The 14,809-nt window shown below is 35.3% G+C and overlaps 1 long non-coding RNA gene across 2 annotated transcripts; it reads left to right on the forward strand.

Moving 5' to 3' along the window:
* Nucleotides 1–1,337: 1,337 nt before the first annotated feature.
* On the forward strand, nucleotides 1,338–11,551 carry LOC125150824 (uncharacterized). 2 transcript variants are annotated; one of them, XR_007146501.1, is made up of 3 exons: nucleotides 1,338–1,380; nucleotides 8,181–8,247; nucleotides 11,321–11,551. It is a non-coding gene; the product is annotated as an uncharacterized LOC125150824 (long non-coding RNA). The 2 variants fall into 2 exon arrangements; XR_007146502.1 differs by lacking the exon at nucleotides 1,338–1,380 and adding an exon at nucleotides 1,978–2,031.
* The last annotated feature ends 3,258 nt before the right edge of the window (nucleotides 11,552–14,809 follow it).

A 14,809-nucleotide genomic window follows, 5' to 3' on the forward strand; every position in this document is an offset into this window, starting at 1 on the left:
GCAGGTATTTGAATAAACTGGCCAAAATGGGTTGATTATGGTTTGAGCTTAGATATTAATGATTTATACCTTCATTGTTTTCCCCATAGCAACATAAGGAATCTTGAATTCAGAACTGTAGAGAATCACTAGGTTATGTAGGATCCATGAAGGCAAAGTGAAATCCTTGGTTATCTATCTTGTAAATGTTTGTCTTTTTCTAGAATAATTTTATAAGCAAAAAACAAAAGAAAAAACCCCAAAACAAAAAACAAAACAAACAAGAACAACAAAAACATAAAGGAGCAGCTTCCCATGATTGAACATGCTGCACTAGTGAACTAGTGAATTGTGGAAAACTGGGCACTAACACCCACCTTCCCCTTTCCCATCACAGAAAACTGATTCTTTAGGTATAGTCTGTCTTTGATCAGTATCTACTAACTTTGAAACATCAATTCACTTGATTATACTCTGAGATGTGTCAGCAACAATTGCTGTGAGCAAATGCATCTAATGGGTTTAAGCATTAAACCCAAGCAAATGAAATAGGACAAAGTTCTCATACTAGTATTCCTTTTCTAATTGGGAGTTTATTCTCCACTGGAAGGGAGTAAAAATGCAAAATAAAGTTCCCTAGGCTACAGTGTGTGAGCTTTTGTTGTCCTGGACTCTTTCATGCCCCAGTGACATTTCCTGATTATATTCACAGGGCACAAGTGATTTTGAACTCACAGTACATTTGGGAAGTAAACCTAATGGGCATGCAAACAGCCAATTGCGCAGTGTCAGGAAAACTAACTCAGTACATTTCCAATCTTTAAAACTCAAGTTTTCTCAACTATGGATTGGCACAGAAGTAGCAGGATTTGAGTTTTATGGGACTTGGATGAAAAGTTTGTATTACTGCAAAATGGAAAGAAATATTTTTCTTAGGTTACCTAGATATTTTATTTGAAGCCAGATTATTCCCAGTTCTAAAGCTGTGTTATAAATCCAGATTATGGCCATGAGGTACGTGCCATGGTGGGAGTGGGTGTGAGAATTTAATTGTAATAAGTTCTCCTTGACAATACATTGATGTCTTAAGCCATCAGCATTAGCTGACCAGCTGAACAAGTTTGGATAGGCCTGCTAGTCAATCTGAAATGCAAATACTGCCGCAGTCTTCATTTTAGTTGGGAAGAAGCATTGCTAGAAGCTGGAAGCTCTCCTTCTTATTTGTAATGTATGCAAATACTTTAAAAATCATTCCTCAGTTCAGAAGGCAGCAGATGAAAACCATCCCTATGATTTCTTATCTAGTCCTAGGCATGAAACAATGGGAATTGTTTCCCTCCTCATTCTATGTTCCTTTTTGGAATTCCATCACTCACCTCAACAGGATTCCTTGGGACAAGAGTAAGTTTCCCAAAGAAAATTCAGGTGGCTTCATCTCACTGTTGATTTTGATAGGCCAAAACATGAGACTCATTTGTGTGCTACTATATAATTAATAAAAGGCACAGTAAAACAATTGACATAAAATATGAATAAATACATGAAATAACAAAAGACATCCTTTCATAGAATAAACACAAATGAACTGTTGATAGGAGAACATTAGAAGTGACAGAAAATCTCAGGCAAAATAAAGCCCCTTAGCTACTGTATCAATTACCGGGAACTGAAATAGAAGAAATGGATCAGAACAGGCTGAAAAATAACTATAATACAAGGTAGTAAATGGCATAAAAAATAGCCATAAAGTACTAGAGGTATTCAGACATGAGAAAGTTTCTACTCTTGCCTTGGAGGCTTCCTGAAAGAGTTAACATTTAAGAAAAACTTTGAGGTATAGCTAAGATTTGGCTATGTGGAATTGAGGGTTGGTAAAGATGTTTCAAGGTAAGGGATAGCATGACCAAAGGTATAAAATGAAGTTAAGTGGAGAGAATGTATAAAGAATAGTAAATAATAATTCCTTTTTTTTTCTTGGTTTTCATTTTGGTCTTGGAGAATAAATGGAGCCAACTTGATACCAGAGTGAGCCTGGAGTTTGGGGCCACAGAAGTGAGTGTAGCCTGATCCCATGGGGTCAGCCTGGAGGTTGGGTCTGTGAGGGCTAACCTGAAGACTGAGGTTGTAGGGTATTGGCTTGGCACTGGGGTAGATCAAGAGCCTTGGTCCACGTAAACCAGTCTAGAGTCTAGATCTATGGGGTGCTGGCCTGGCATTTGAGTGGCCCAGGATCCTATGTTCACAGGACCCTCCTGGGACTGTGAGAGCTGATGTGGGTGTAGTGCTGGGTCTGTGATAAAGTCAGTGCTTACCTGATGCACCTTTCCCCATGGACAGGGTGTCTTTCTCTTCACTGGACTGCCTGGGTTTGGGGGAGGAGTGATGGAGATAATGTGAAACTTTTTTTCCTACCCTCTTTACTATGTCTTTTCTTAGTTCTATCCTCCTACCACGTGCTTTAATCCTTCACCTGGAATCTTTACCCCTTGTGAAGGTTTTTCATTTGTCTGTTTGTTTTCTTTTCTTCTTTCCTTTGGCATGTGGATAGTTGTTCAGATTGCTGTTTCTGGGAAGGGATACGTGCCAGAAATTTCTACACTGCTGTCTTGCTCAAACATTTTTAATTTTAATGGCATCCAATCATTGGTTTCTTTCTCTTGCACTTTTAATGTTCTAAGAAGGCTTTGCCTTACCTAGATTTGTGAAGACTCACTCTGTGTTTTTTTTTTTTCTAAGAGTTTTATAGTTTTAGGCCTTGGTAGGTCTGTGATCCATTTTAAGTTAATTTTTGTGTGTGGTAAGGTCCAATTGCATTCTTTTACATATGGATATCCAGTTCAGAACCATTTGTTGGAAAGACTTTTTTTTAATTTAATAATCTTGGCAGCATTTTTTAAATCAATTGACCACAAGCAGTTTTATATTTGGACTCCAAATTCTATCCAATTTATCTAAATGTCTATCTTTATGCTAATGCCACTATGTCTTTATTACTACAGCTTTGTAGTAAATTTTAAAATTGAAAAATGTGATTCTACTTTGTTCCTTATAAAGATTGTTTGACCATTCTTGGTCCCTTTAATTTTTTTTTTTAATTTTAGAGAGAGGGAGAGCATGCATGAATGGGGGAGAGGGACAGAGGGAGAGAGAGAAAGAGACAGAGAGAGAATCAGCATGGAACCCGATGCAAGACTTGATCCCACAACCCTAAGAGCATGACTTGAGCCAAAATCAAGAGTCTAATGCTCAACAGACTGAGCCACCCAGGCACCCTGGTCCCTTGCATTTAAATATAAATTTATGATCATCTTGTTGATTTCTATAAAAAGTCATGCTAGGATCGCACTGAAATGGTAGATAAAATTGAGGAATATTTCTATCTTAACAATATTAAATCTTCTAATCCATGAACATGAGATACCTTTCCATTTATTTAATCTTTTTTATTTTATTAACAATATTTTATAATTTTCAGAGTTCAGGCTTTATGATTTTATGTTTTATACTTTTATGTATTATAAATGAAATTATTTTCTTAATTTTACTTTCAGAGATTTATTGCCATTGTATAGAAATACAATTGATTTTTGTATATTGCTCTTACATTGTGCAAACTTGCCAAACTTGTGTATTAGTTGTAATAGTTTTTTTAGTGGATTCCTTAGGATTTTTTATATAAAAAATCATGTTATCTGTGAATAGAGATAGCTTTGCTTCATTCCAATCTGGATGCCTTTGGTATCCTTTTTATGCCTTCCTGCACTGGCTAGAACTTGCAGTACAATATTTAATAGAAGTGGCAAGAGTGTCTTGCTCATAATCTTAAGAGGAAAACGTTCATTTTCTTACCATTAAATGCAATGTTAACTGTGGGTTTCTTTTTCCTAGTAGCCCTTTATTAGATTGAGGAAGTTCTACCACATATTGTTTTTATAACAAAAATTACTTGAAAAATAAATACACAAATGAATAAATACTTGATAAATAGAATTGAATTTCATGGCTTCATCCTCAAAGCAGATCTTGAGTATGGTATCAACCTTAACCTAAAAAAAAAAAAAAAGAAAAAGAAATCAATTGAATTCAGTCTTTTGAGAAGTTGAAAACTTTAAGGCTTCCATTTCACCCAATTTTTTATGTTTCTTTCAAGCAAGTCTGTTACCTCTTATATTCCTCTGTTATCCTGATCTTCATTCTGGCTGTAATAATTTTTAACGATATAATCTTGTCTCTAATGATGACTCTAATGCTAATGCCTAGCAGTTTCCTCCACATCATTCATTATCGAAGTCTGATAAGCTCCAGGTGAAGAAACAGGGCAGCTTCTTTTGAAAGGAGTAGTAGCTATTAATGAGGCTTAGCCATTTCAGGAAATGATGAAGACTTGATCAAATAAAAACCCCGAGACTATCCTCCAGTAGTTTCTTACAGCTTCCACTAACAATGAGAGTTCAATTAATAGAAAAGTTACACTGATGGACAACATTGAAACATCAGACTGCTCATTGCAAATGAATCTTATTGTTAAAAATACATCTACTTTTATAAAGGGTGGGTGCTTGAAGCACTGCTACATCACAACATTGCTCAAGGGCAGTTTGCTTATCTATCTCTCCAACTATCCACACACATTGTAATACAATACTACACTATACTATAATACAAATATAATATAATAACATATATTTGCCATATATATGTATGTATGTATATGCCAAATACATATTTATATTTGCCAAGTGTATATATATATATATATATATACACACACACATATATATGGAGAGATATATACATATACATATATATATCATATGATCATATATATCATACATATATATGTATATATATATCATATATATGTATATGATTATATGTATATATTATATATATATTTGCCCTCCAGGCCCTTTAGACCCTGTCACTCATATTTTTTCCATAGTTCCACTAATTTATCTACTCAGTGAAAAGAAGCCACCACTTTTTGTACATCAAATCTATTTGAAATGAAAAGATGTGAACATTTTGCAAAGTTTACTGGGATATGCTAAAGGACAGAACCCAAGTGAAATGCTTTCACAATGGGATTTTGGAATGAGGGTAGGGGATATCTATCTAGTATTAAATTATTTTTTCTTTTTAAATTAAATATAGAGCTTTGTGAGAAAACTCTACAAAATCATAAAATATGTTTTCTCACTTTCTAGATTTTTAAGTTGATGTAGAGTGAAACTGCAAATGATTTTTAGAGAATTACATTTGAGGTTTGGACCAATAAAATGGAAATCATGATTGTCAGGATAGGCATTTTAGCAGATAACAAATTTCACCTTTTTATTGTTGTTGTTGTTCTAGCCAAGATTAGCAATAACACCTAGTCAAAGAGCTTATTTCCAAGCAATACTCATGTAACTTTCCAATATTAGATTATACAGAAAGAAAAATAGTTTTGAAAAATTGGAATTTTCTCCACGAATAACAACAAAACTCTTTTTTTTTTTTTTTTGGTAAATGTCTAGAAAATCCCCAACTAACATCATAAGAAAAAAGTAGCTAGATTTTTTAACATAAATGTCCAAGAGTTGAGGTGGTAGCAATCCTAATTTATATTTGATACATGTATACACATCTGTGGTTCTAATGTTATGTATGTGGGCCCAATTAGCAAAACAAAAAAGTCTGTCTTCAAAGTGGATTAGAATATTTTTTTAAAGGTAGGAACAGGGGTTCCTAAACAAGTTACCCTTGGATAGAATTTAGAGGGCTTATAAATTGGATAATAAAATCAGTATATTATTATTTCACTAACTGTAACTAAAATTAAGTATTTTCTTCAGTTATGAATTGAAGGTAATAATCCACAGAAGTATTAACAAAAACTGTGACCATGATAAAATAGGAAATGTTGATTTTTTATATCACTTAATATTTGCAGATATCTTGAAATATTTTTATTTACTACTTTGAAATTATAGTAGCTATGTGACTTGGCAATAAGTCTTTCATAAAAAAACATTGATGAAGAAGCACATGTAATATACACCACAAATTTAGTTTTTTAAACATATTTTGATAACTATTGCAATATAATATTTGTGGTTACATGCTTTTTAAAAAATAATTTAAAAATATTTATCTTAAAGTGGTCTGTTGGTATTACCAGACTGCCAAGGGTCTTTAGAACACACATAAGAACTACTGATGTATAGGAAAATGAAGCTGTTTATGTATGCTCCTTGTCTGGACAAAAGGAATCTGCCATATACTTCTCTTTAGATTATCTAGCATACATCTACCTGGCCTTCTTTTCTTTTTGCATCTCTCCGTTGATAGTTACAGGTAATAGTAGACAGTTAATTGAGGATCAAGATCTTGGATCTATTTGAATCAGAGATGTTTTCACATTTGCAAGGAACAGAAAATTAACCCCAGCTTAAACAGAACAAAAATGAATAGCTCACATTGCAAACCTTGAGATAGAATAACATCAGAAGGGAGGTGTGAAAACTTGGTCTCTGCTTCTCCAACACCTTAGCTCTTCCTTCATTTCTATGTGTGCTTCAACCTCAGGCTGACAGCAAGCGGGCTCCAGTGATTCTAGCCATTGTGTGCAGATACTACAATGTCCAGAGCAAGTAGAAAAGAAGTGTCTTCCTCCATGTTTACTACTTAAAAGCAAGAAAATATTTCTGAGGCCCTCTCGTAATGGTCTCCTTCATGTCTCATTGACCAAGAATAGATCATTTTTCTATTTCTAAACCAATCATTGACAAGGTGACTCTGATCCCATGATTGGCTTTTGAGAGCTGAATGGATATTGTAAGCTCAGTCTCTAAGACCTACTAGGTGCCCATCTCACTCAATCTCTTTTTACTAGAGACAGCCACTATGATTTTAATTTCAAATGAATAAAATGCAGTGCTTTTATGAGGGTGACAAGTAACAATAAAAATTTAACAGATAAATACAGGATGTTGCAAATCTAAAATATTTACACAACTTCCTTCTCCATTGCACTCAATTCATTTATCTTTGGGCAAATACCTTAGTCATTAAAATCTCTAGCCTCTAGATGAGAATGTTTTCACATTCTGAAAACAGGCTGAATTCCTCTGAAAACAATGCCAGGCCTCGTGTTCTCACTTGGCAGACAAATTTTGCTGACAGAGGAGCTTTCCAAATAAGCCAGGTCAAATCTAAGACTCATCATGCATATTGGGTCAGAATTCCCAGTTTTCAATACCATGGAGTGTCTCCAGTTTTCGTGTACTTTATATAAGTATAATAAATATCTCAGCACTATTAAGGGTGAAAAGAAGTATCCAGATTTAATAGACATAACTGAGATTTAGCTGAAAAGCATTTGAAAATTTAAATTTGAGAATAAAAACCAGGATTTTAATGAAGTCCTATCCCATCATGGACTCCAAACCTCTTCACTCAGAAAGCAAAGTTTGAAAATTAATGAGAAATATGATTTACTATGCATAGCTACCTGCATACTTCAATAAAAAAGATAAGAGGTGTGTTTTTAGGAATAAATTAGAGAAACCTCTGTCTTAAAGAAAAGGAAATAGAATGGACACATGAGAAAATATAGAATCAGACAAACAAAAGAAAAATCTCTAATATTTCAACTTAAAATGCATCATCAAATCCATCAGGTTATTAATATGCAGCTAGCATGATAACCAGGCATCAGTATTAAATATGATTATGATTTTTATTCATTCTAAGGTCATTGGTATCAATCTCTCAATAAATCAAGTCAAATTTAGTATATATCAAAGAGCATGATTAATAGTAAGGAGCTACTATCAACTAATAAAAGCCTCCAAATTTCGGTTTGAGACAATCTGAGACTAAGAAAATCCAATGAGAAGAATATTATTTGAAAGATATTTTTAACCTGATGGGAAAAAAGCAGTGAACTAAAATTATACCATCTATTACAATATTTCAAATTCAAACATTCCAGTTCCTTTTGAAAGAAGGAAACTAAAAATGCAACCATCTCTTTAAAGAATGGAAAGCATGAGATACTTTAATCCTTCTATGTCACTTAGTCTCCACTTGAACCTGGAGAGAAGGCAGAACATAGAGCCTTTAAGAACTTCTGTGGTGGTTTGGGGAAGGTGAAGGCAAAGGGCTATGATGTGAGGAATCAGGAACTCCTTAAAGCAATATTGGCTTTTTTCTAGAAATGATGCCCACAGCATGCAGGGAAATCATGGTAGCTGCACTGAGGGGAAGAAAAACAGAGCCCAGGTAAGACAAGCTTCAACACATGGGCTTTCTATCCTTCATTTACATCCTTTTTTATGACAGCAAAGGTCCAGAAGCCACCCAGGAACCCCAGGCCCTAAAAGCTGTCCTTTTTGACTGAGACTATTTGAAATACACACATCTGAGATGTTTCTACTTTATTCAGAGAGCTAATTTTACCTGGCAAAACAAATTCATGAAGGTAATATAGTAGCTTAAACTTCTATCTGTTGCAAAACTTTTGAGCCATAGATTTCAATACTTCCTTGATCAAATGATATGGTTAATAATGGAACTATCTAGAAAACCAGAGGGAGTGCTGTTTTTGAGCATGAAAGAATTCTTTACAACAAGGAACAGCAAGGTAAGGTACATTCTTCCAGGGTGTTGTTCAACATGCTCATTGGGAAGAAAATGTAAATGTTCTAATTTATATTTTTATTTATGTTATCCTTTTAAATTTGTTTCATAGTGCATAATTTAGGGTGCATTTAAGATTTATAAATAAATACATTTGCGTATATTGTGGTTACATGTGCTATGTTTTGGGGGATTTTTTGTTTTACTTTCCTGATGATGTGCATTATTCCATTCAAACCTTGCCATTTTGATGGCTTACCTATAGTATCTCAATGAGAAAATTTTCCCATTCTAATCCAACTGCTCTGGAGGCCCTGGGCCTTGCTGTTTCTGTTCCATTTCAGTAAATGCTTAAGGTCTCAGGCATGTGGTTATAAAGGTTGTTTTCCTTTTTGCATATAATAAACACATGGATGATTGAACTAAGATATCTCCATTTTTCATGAGTTTTCAGTCCAGTAATATTGATCTCTATGACATCTTGCAAGTTACATGTTGAGCAATGGTGAAGTGGTTATGTTTTTTAGAAGCATTGCCTATGAATACTTGGTGCATTTCCTCTTTATTATTATTATTTTCTTGCCTGCTCACTTAAAGACATCAGCTTGAAGTGATAATATTCCCCTGGTAAAGAATCCTTATCCTGTCTTAGCCTAGGAAATACAGTTAAAACCATTCACAGAACTTCAATATTGTAAAACATACATTTAACCATTTTTAGAAAAATCCCAGAGTCAAATTATAAAAGTGTAGCATAGAGATGAATGGAATCCAATTTCTAAAGGACAAAATATATCCTGACAAAGCAACAGGAAAGCTCACTGACTATTCAAAATAGAACACATAGGAATACTAAAAGGGTTATCAAATTCAAATTCTTGTACTGCTGGTATTTTACAAAATATTTTCTATACACTATATTAACAGCTACTTAAACATTTTTTTGTCAGTGGCTTTAGGTTGATGAGAGGGTTAGGATAAATTTAAAAAGAGAAAAGACTGATCTGGGTCATAGTCTTAGTGTTCATCTGGACACTAAGGACATGAGCTCAAAATCCACCTTTCAAATTAGGCTTATAGAGAGAAAAAGAAAAGATAAAGCCTTCTTCTTTGCACTCCTTTTAGTGACAGAGAATGGAGTAAACAGTGTGAGGAGAGAGGGGGGAAATCATCCTGCTACAAAGATTTTCCCCTTTATTTAAAGATAATTGTCGGGGGATCCCTTTACATATGGTCTTTTTATATTCTTAGCATCTGAGGAAATTCAGCTTGGGTTCCTCCCTACCTCCAGTTTCAAGATATTACATAAGTGTAGAAAATCTATAAATGTTACTAAAATTGGTATGACCTGGGGCCACAGGCTTGAGCTTCAAATATGATCACAGCGTAGTTTTTTTTTCAATGATTAAAATGCAGGCTGATGAATGTATGCCACTCACAAATTTAAATTTTAAAAATTCACCTGCATATAGTTATCCAAAGAAAAATATAAGGATATCAACTTACATAACATTGTCAGGCAGCTGGTGATTGTTTTAGCAGAGTGATAAAGGTTTCTTATATTCCCTTTTCTACTCTTGTGTATGTTTTACATTTTTCATAGTAATATGCTTTCTTATTTTTTTAATGTTTTTATTCTGAAGGAGAGAAAGAGAGAGCACCCACGTGCTCACGTGAGCTGGGGAGGGACAAAGGAAGAGAGAGAAAAGAATCTTAAACAGACTCCATGTTCAGCATGAAGCCCAATGTGGGGCTTGATCCTACAACCCTGGATCATGACTTGAGCCAAAATCAGGAGTCAGACATTCAATTGAGTGAGTCACCCAGGTGCCCCTACAATAATGTTTTTTTTTAAATATTAAATCTCAGGGGCAGTTCTGTGAGTTATTACACTCAATAAGCTGTGCTCCAGAAGAGGCATCAGTTATTCCTTTAGTGAGTTTCACTTCCTGTCTGTTCTCAGAGTGAGAGCATCTCCTTACATGAAGAGCAAATATAGGATACTATGAGATGTGTTTCTCATGCAATATGGATGCCAAATGAAGCCAACATCTTCACGTGACACTCAAGTAAAGACACTCCAGTTAGTTCCAATGCTGGAGATAATTCCGCACATACCTAAGTACTGAAGGAAAAAGGAATAGGAGAGGGTTTCAAGGTAGCATTCTTCAAAAAGATTTTCAAGGGAATTTAGCTATAGGTAAGACCACAAATTCCTTTTGGTGAAGCACCATTCCCTGCACGCCCATGCCAATTATCCGTAACATGCTTGGTGTCATTCTTCCAGAAGCCCAAGAGGTTAAGAATCTCATTAATCTCTATTATTATTAGTCTGGCCACATAATGCCCCCACAATGTCACTTTTAAAACTTATGCTGGACAGTCCACAGCTATTGTTTCCAGGATCCTAAGGGTCTTCAACCCTCCTTTTCTTCCAAGTAATTCAAATCCCTTCTTCCCAAGAAATTCCCTCACTCTAATTGAATCTTGTAACCACTAACAGTACTTTTGAGCCTGTCTTGTTTATCGATGGTTGAAGAAAAGGAAGAGAATTGAAAGGATGGGAGGACACCAGATCTGTGCTTTATAGTTTTCAGAGTCTGAAAACAATCTCCTGTTCCTTTCCTGGAGCAAAGCCTTAGGACTGAAATAACTAATGAGGCTCCAGGGTTCATTTGAATTAAGAGTAAACAAAATTATTCTTTAATCTCTGCAGTGAACCCAGCCATTTCAAATCCAAATTGGCTTCAACTATTAAGAGGAGACAAATGGAACAACAGAATCAGAGAAGCAGACTTAGGGTCATCGAATGTGGCTCCCCAAGGATGCAGCCTGAAGATGACTAAGAGCTTCTGGGAGGTAGAGAGACTTGTCCTAAAAATCCATGACCAAAATACTAATATTTGTGTGTAAACAGTCCATTCTAATTCAGTTCAAGACATTATTTTATGTTGTACCTAAAAGAAGCCAAGATGTGAAGGAGGAACAGATTTCAGCACATAATGGGATTGGACATACCCTTTGTAGCTTGTTTATTTTATTTCCATGGGCATCCTTCTCCTTGTTAAGTTATTTTGACTACTGAGATATCTTGGGTTGATACTTATGATGAATTTCTTTAGAACCAGTTTTCATCTTGATGAAATGTATGCCTGTTTTTGTCTACATAGACCTATTTTAAAATCCCAAAACATCTGTCACTTACTAGGTGTCATCTTAATTTATTACTTAACCCCTCTTTATTGTTAAAACAGAGACTAACATACATACACCAAAGTTTGCTAGCAGGCTTAATTTGAAGAATACTTGTGAAGGGATTTAACTCATAGCACTCAGGAAATCTTCCCCATCCTACCTTTAACACTTTAATTCATAAGGCATCAGAATCTATCCTCCAGCCTCACCTCAATTTCCTTAAATTTTTTAAATGTAATTTGAAAAATGAGAGGTCTTATATCAATACAGTTTTATTACAGGAAAAATTACTAGGGGACCTAGCTGGGCCTAAAGAAAATAAATCCATGGGGTAAAAGAAACATGGGCTTTATTTCCCTGGATCCAAAACAACCAGGCAGTTGGATTAATTTAACCATACATTAAATCAAGTCAATAAAAAAATCATTAGCCAAGGAGTTTGTTGAGTGGTTGTTTGGAGCCATCTCATCAAAAGAATTCCAAGCAGAAGGGTTTTTGTGTGTGTGTGTGTGTGTGTGTGTGAATATCGCACCTTTATCTTTTCGCTTCTCTTTCTATACTGTGTTCTCTTGTGTTTTGGGAGGAGGGGGAGTGTGAAAATTGTAAAATAATATAAGCTCATTGTAACACAAATTAGCAAAGCAAAAATATATAAAGTCAAAAATAAAATCTCCATCTTACTCAGGCATACTCCTTAGAAGAGTCATAGTAATATTGTGGTGTGTTTCCTACAATACTTTGTACACATCTTTTAAATCTATTTTTTAACTTAGCAACATGTTTTGATCATCTTTTCAAGTCAATGTGTGAAGAACTACCTCATCCATTTTAACTGCAATGAGTACTACATTTTAAATGTACCCTGAAATATTTAACCAGTCTCCTGATTGATGGACATTACCTTACTCTTCTTGATGAAGTTCTACCAAATCACTCATTCTACGGGCTTCTGTGTCAGAAGAAAAGTAGGAATATTCTTGCCAAGAGAACATCACTGGGTCTCTGGGAACTAGGAGGCTCCAGTGACACATTATACACCTAAAAAAGTGAAAAGTCTCACTGGACAATGTGAGATCTGCAAGGTGCATTTTTATGGGCTAACCAACATTACCACGTGCTTGATAATTTTTGGAAACATCTCAAAATTCTGTTAAATTTACTATATATTATCTTTAGCTCTCAAATGTGTTTGTAATCTGGCTCCTGCTCTGTCTCAGTTTTCACCCCTTCCCCGTGGGCTCCCAAGCTGCAGCCATCCAGACTGCTGGCTGCCATGCACAGAGGCCATATTTCACCCCACCTTGGGTCTACATATTATATGCTTTCTGCCAAAAAACCCCTTCCCCTAATCTTCCCCTATGAAATATTCCATATCCAAAGTCTTTGATTATTGTTTCCTTTGTCAATCTCTTCCTTTTCCTCCTCTCATAGCACCTCATTAAACAGCTGTTTTCTCTTCACTTTCATTGCACCATGGACACTTCTCAGACAATGTACTTCTTGTATTCTATTGTAATAATGTGTTTAAGTTTGTCTTCTTCTCTGCAGAATGGGATTCTTGAGAGCAGAAACTGCTTCACAAGTGTTTAGCCTAGTGGCTGGCCCAGAGAAGAAACTGCCTGGATGGCAGGTAACTTGACTCAAAAGGCAGCTAGCTACCTAGAAATCTTCTCATCCTGCATAGGCTATATATCACAGAAGCTGGCAGAGTATTCCTATGGTCTGGAAGTGCACGTGGACATTTTTATATGATTATTATTTCAGAAGTTGCCTTTTTTGCTCAAGGTGCCTTCACACTGAGAATTATGTCACCCATCCGTTACTGTACACAGTTCCCACTGCTAAATAATGCTCAACAATGTATTGTAGCATCCAGCACAATAGCAAGTTCCATATGGCTCCTCACACATTTACTTTTACATTTATTGGCAATTTAGAATGGCATTGTTCATTATATTTCAGATGTCAGCCCGGCTGGAGCCTATCCAAGGATGTGTACTTAGACAGTCAGAAAGTGAAAGGCTGACATTGGGCATGACTCATTACTGTGCAATAGATGTGAGAGAGCATTTCAGGGGAAAATCAGCTTTAATCAGTGTCAGTAGATGTCATGTGTTTTTTTCCAGCATTGATAACAATGTATCAGTTCAGAAATGACAGCTGCCGGACACAAGCCATTGTGTCATTTATGCTTTTCCATACCACCAGGCTCCAAATTCTAGTCATTGATCTAATTTGCATCTGTTTTTGGAGGACCAACAGTAATAATTACAAACATAAAAGACAAGCATCCTTTCTAAAGAAATTAAGTATGGGATTATCCTAACTGTAACTGTACACTGGCCTTTGCTTTCAGAGGGAAGGCTTTCTGCCTTTCTTCTTCCTGAACATTACATGGAAAAAGTAAGATTTCTCCATTTCTGGAGATACTCCTAAAGTTAACACCTTATACATTTTCTAATAGTTTATCTTATTTAAGTTTTGTATAGCCCTGTAAGGTAGATCAATATCATCATCTCTGTTTTGCAGTTGATAGCTGAGGTTCAATAAAGTTAATAATCAAATGGTGTGTCCCAGTGAGAATCAATGAGAGTCAGGAGGACTCAAACCAAGGTTTCTGCCTCCATGGATTTCCAGAGGAGTATTCATGACAGGAAAATTCTGGGTCACATAATTCAAGAATCCAAACTGCAAATACTCAAAGGGCTCTAGATTAGAGTAGTAATCAGAGTAAAATTGAAAGAGGACAACATTCCTTGAGTATTCCATTTTCTTAATATAAGCCTAATATTTCTGGCATCTTAAAATAACCCAAGAAATAGAAGCCATCTCTACCTTCCCACAAGTTGCCACAGAAGTTCTTTGACAAAGTATCAAGAACTATATATTTTGTCTATTTTGTGGCTGCCATAGAAATATACCTATTCAATTCCTATCAGATTAGTTTTATTGGTAGTTTTCCAGAAGGAAAAGTCTAAGGGTATATCTGTTTATAATATGCTTTTGCAAA

Source organism: Prionailurus viverrinus, chromosome D4 (assembly GCF_022837055.1).
Source record: "Prionailurus viverrinus isolate Anna chromosome D4, UM_Priviv_1.0, whole genome shotgun sequence".
In the NCBI taxonomy this organism is placed as follows: domain Eukaryota; kingdom Metazoa; phylum Chordata; class Mammalia; order Carnivora; family Felidae; genus Prionailurus; species Prionailurus viverrinus.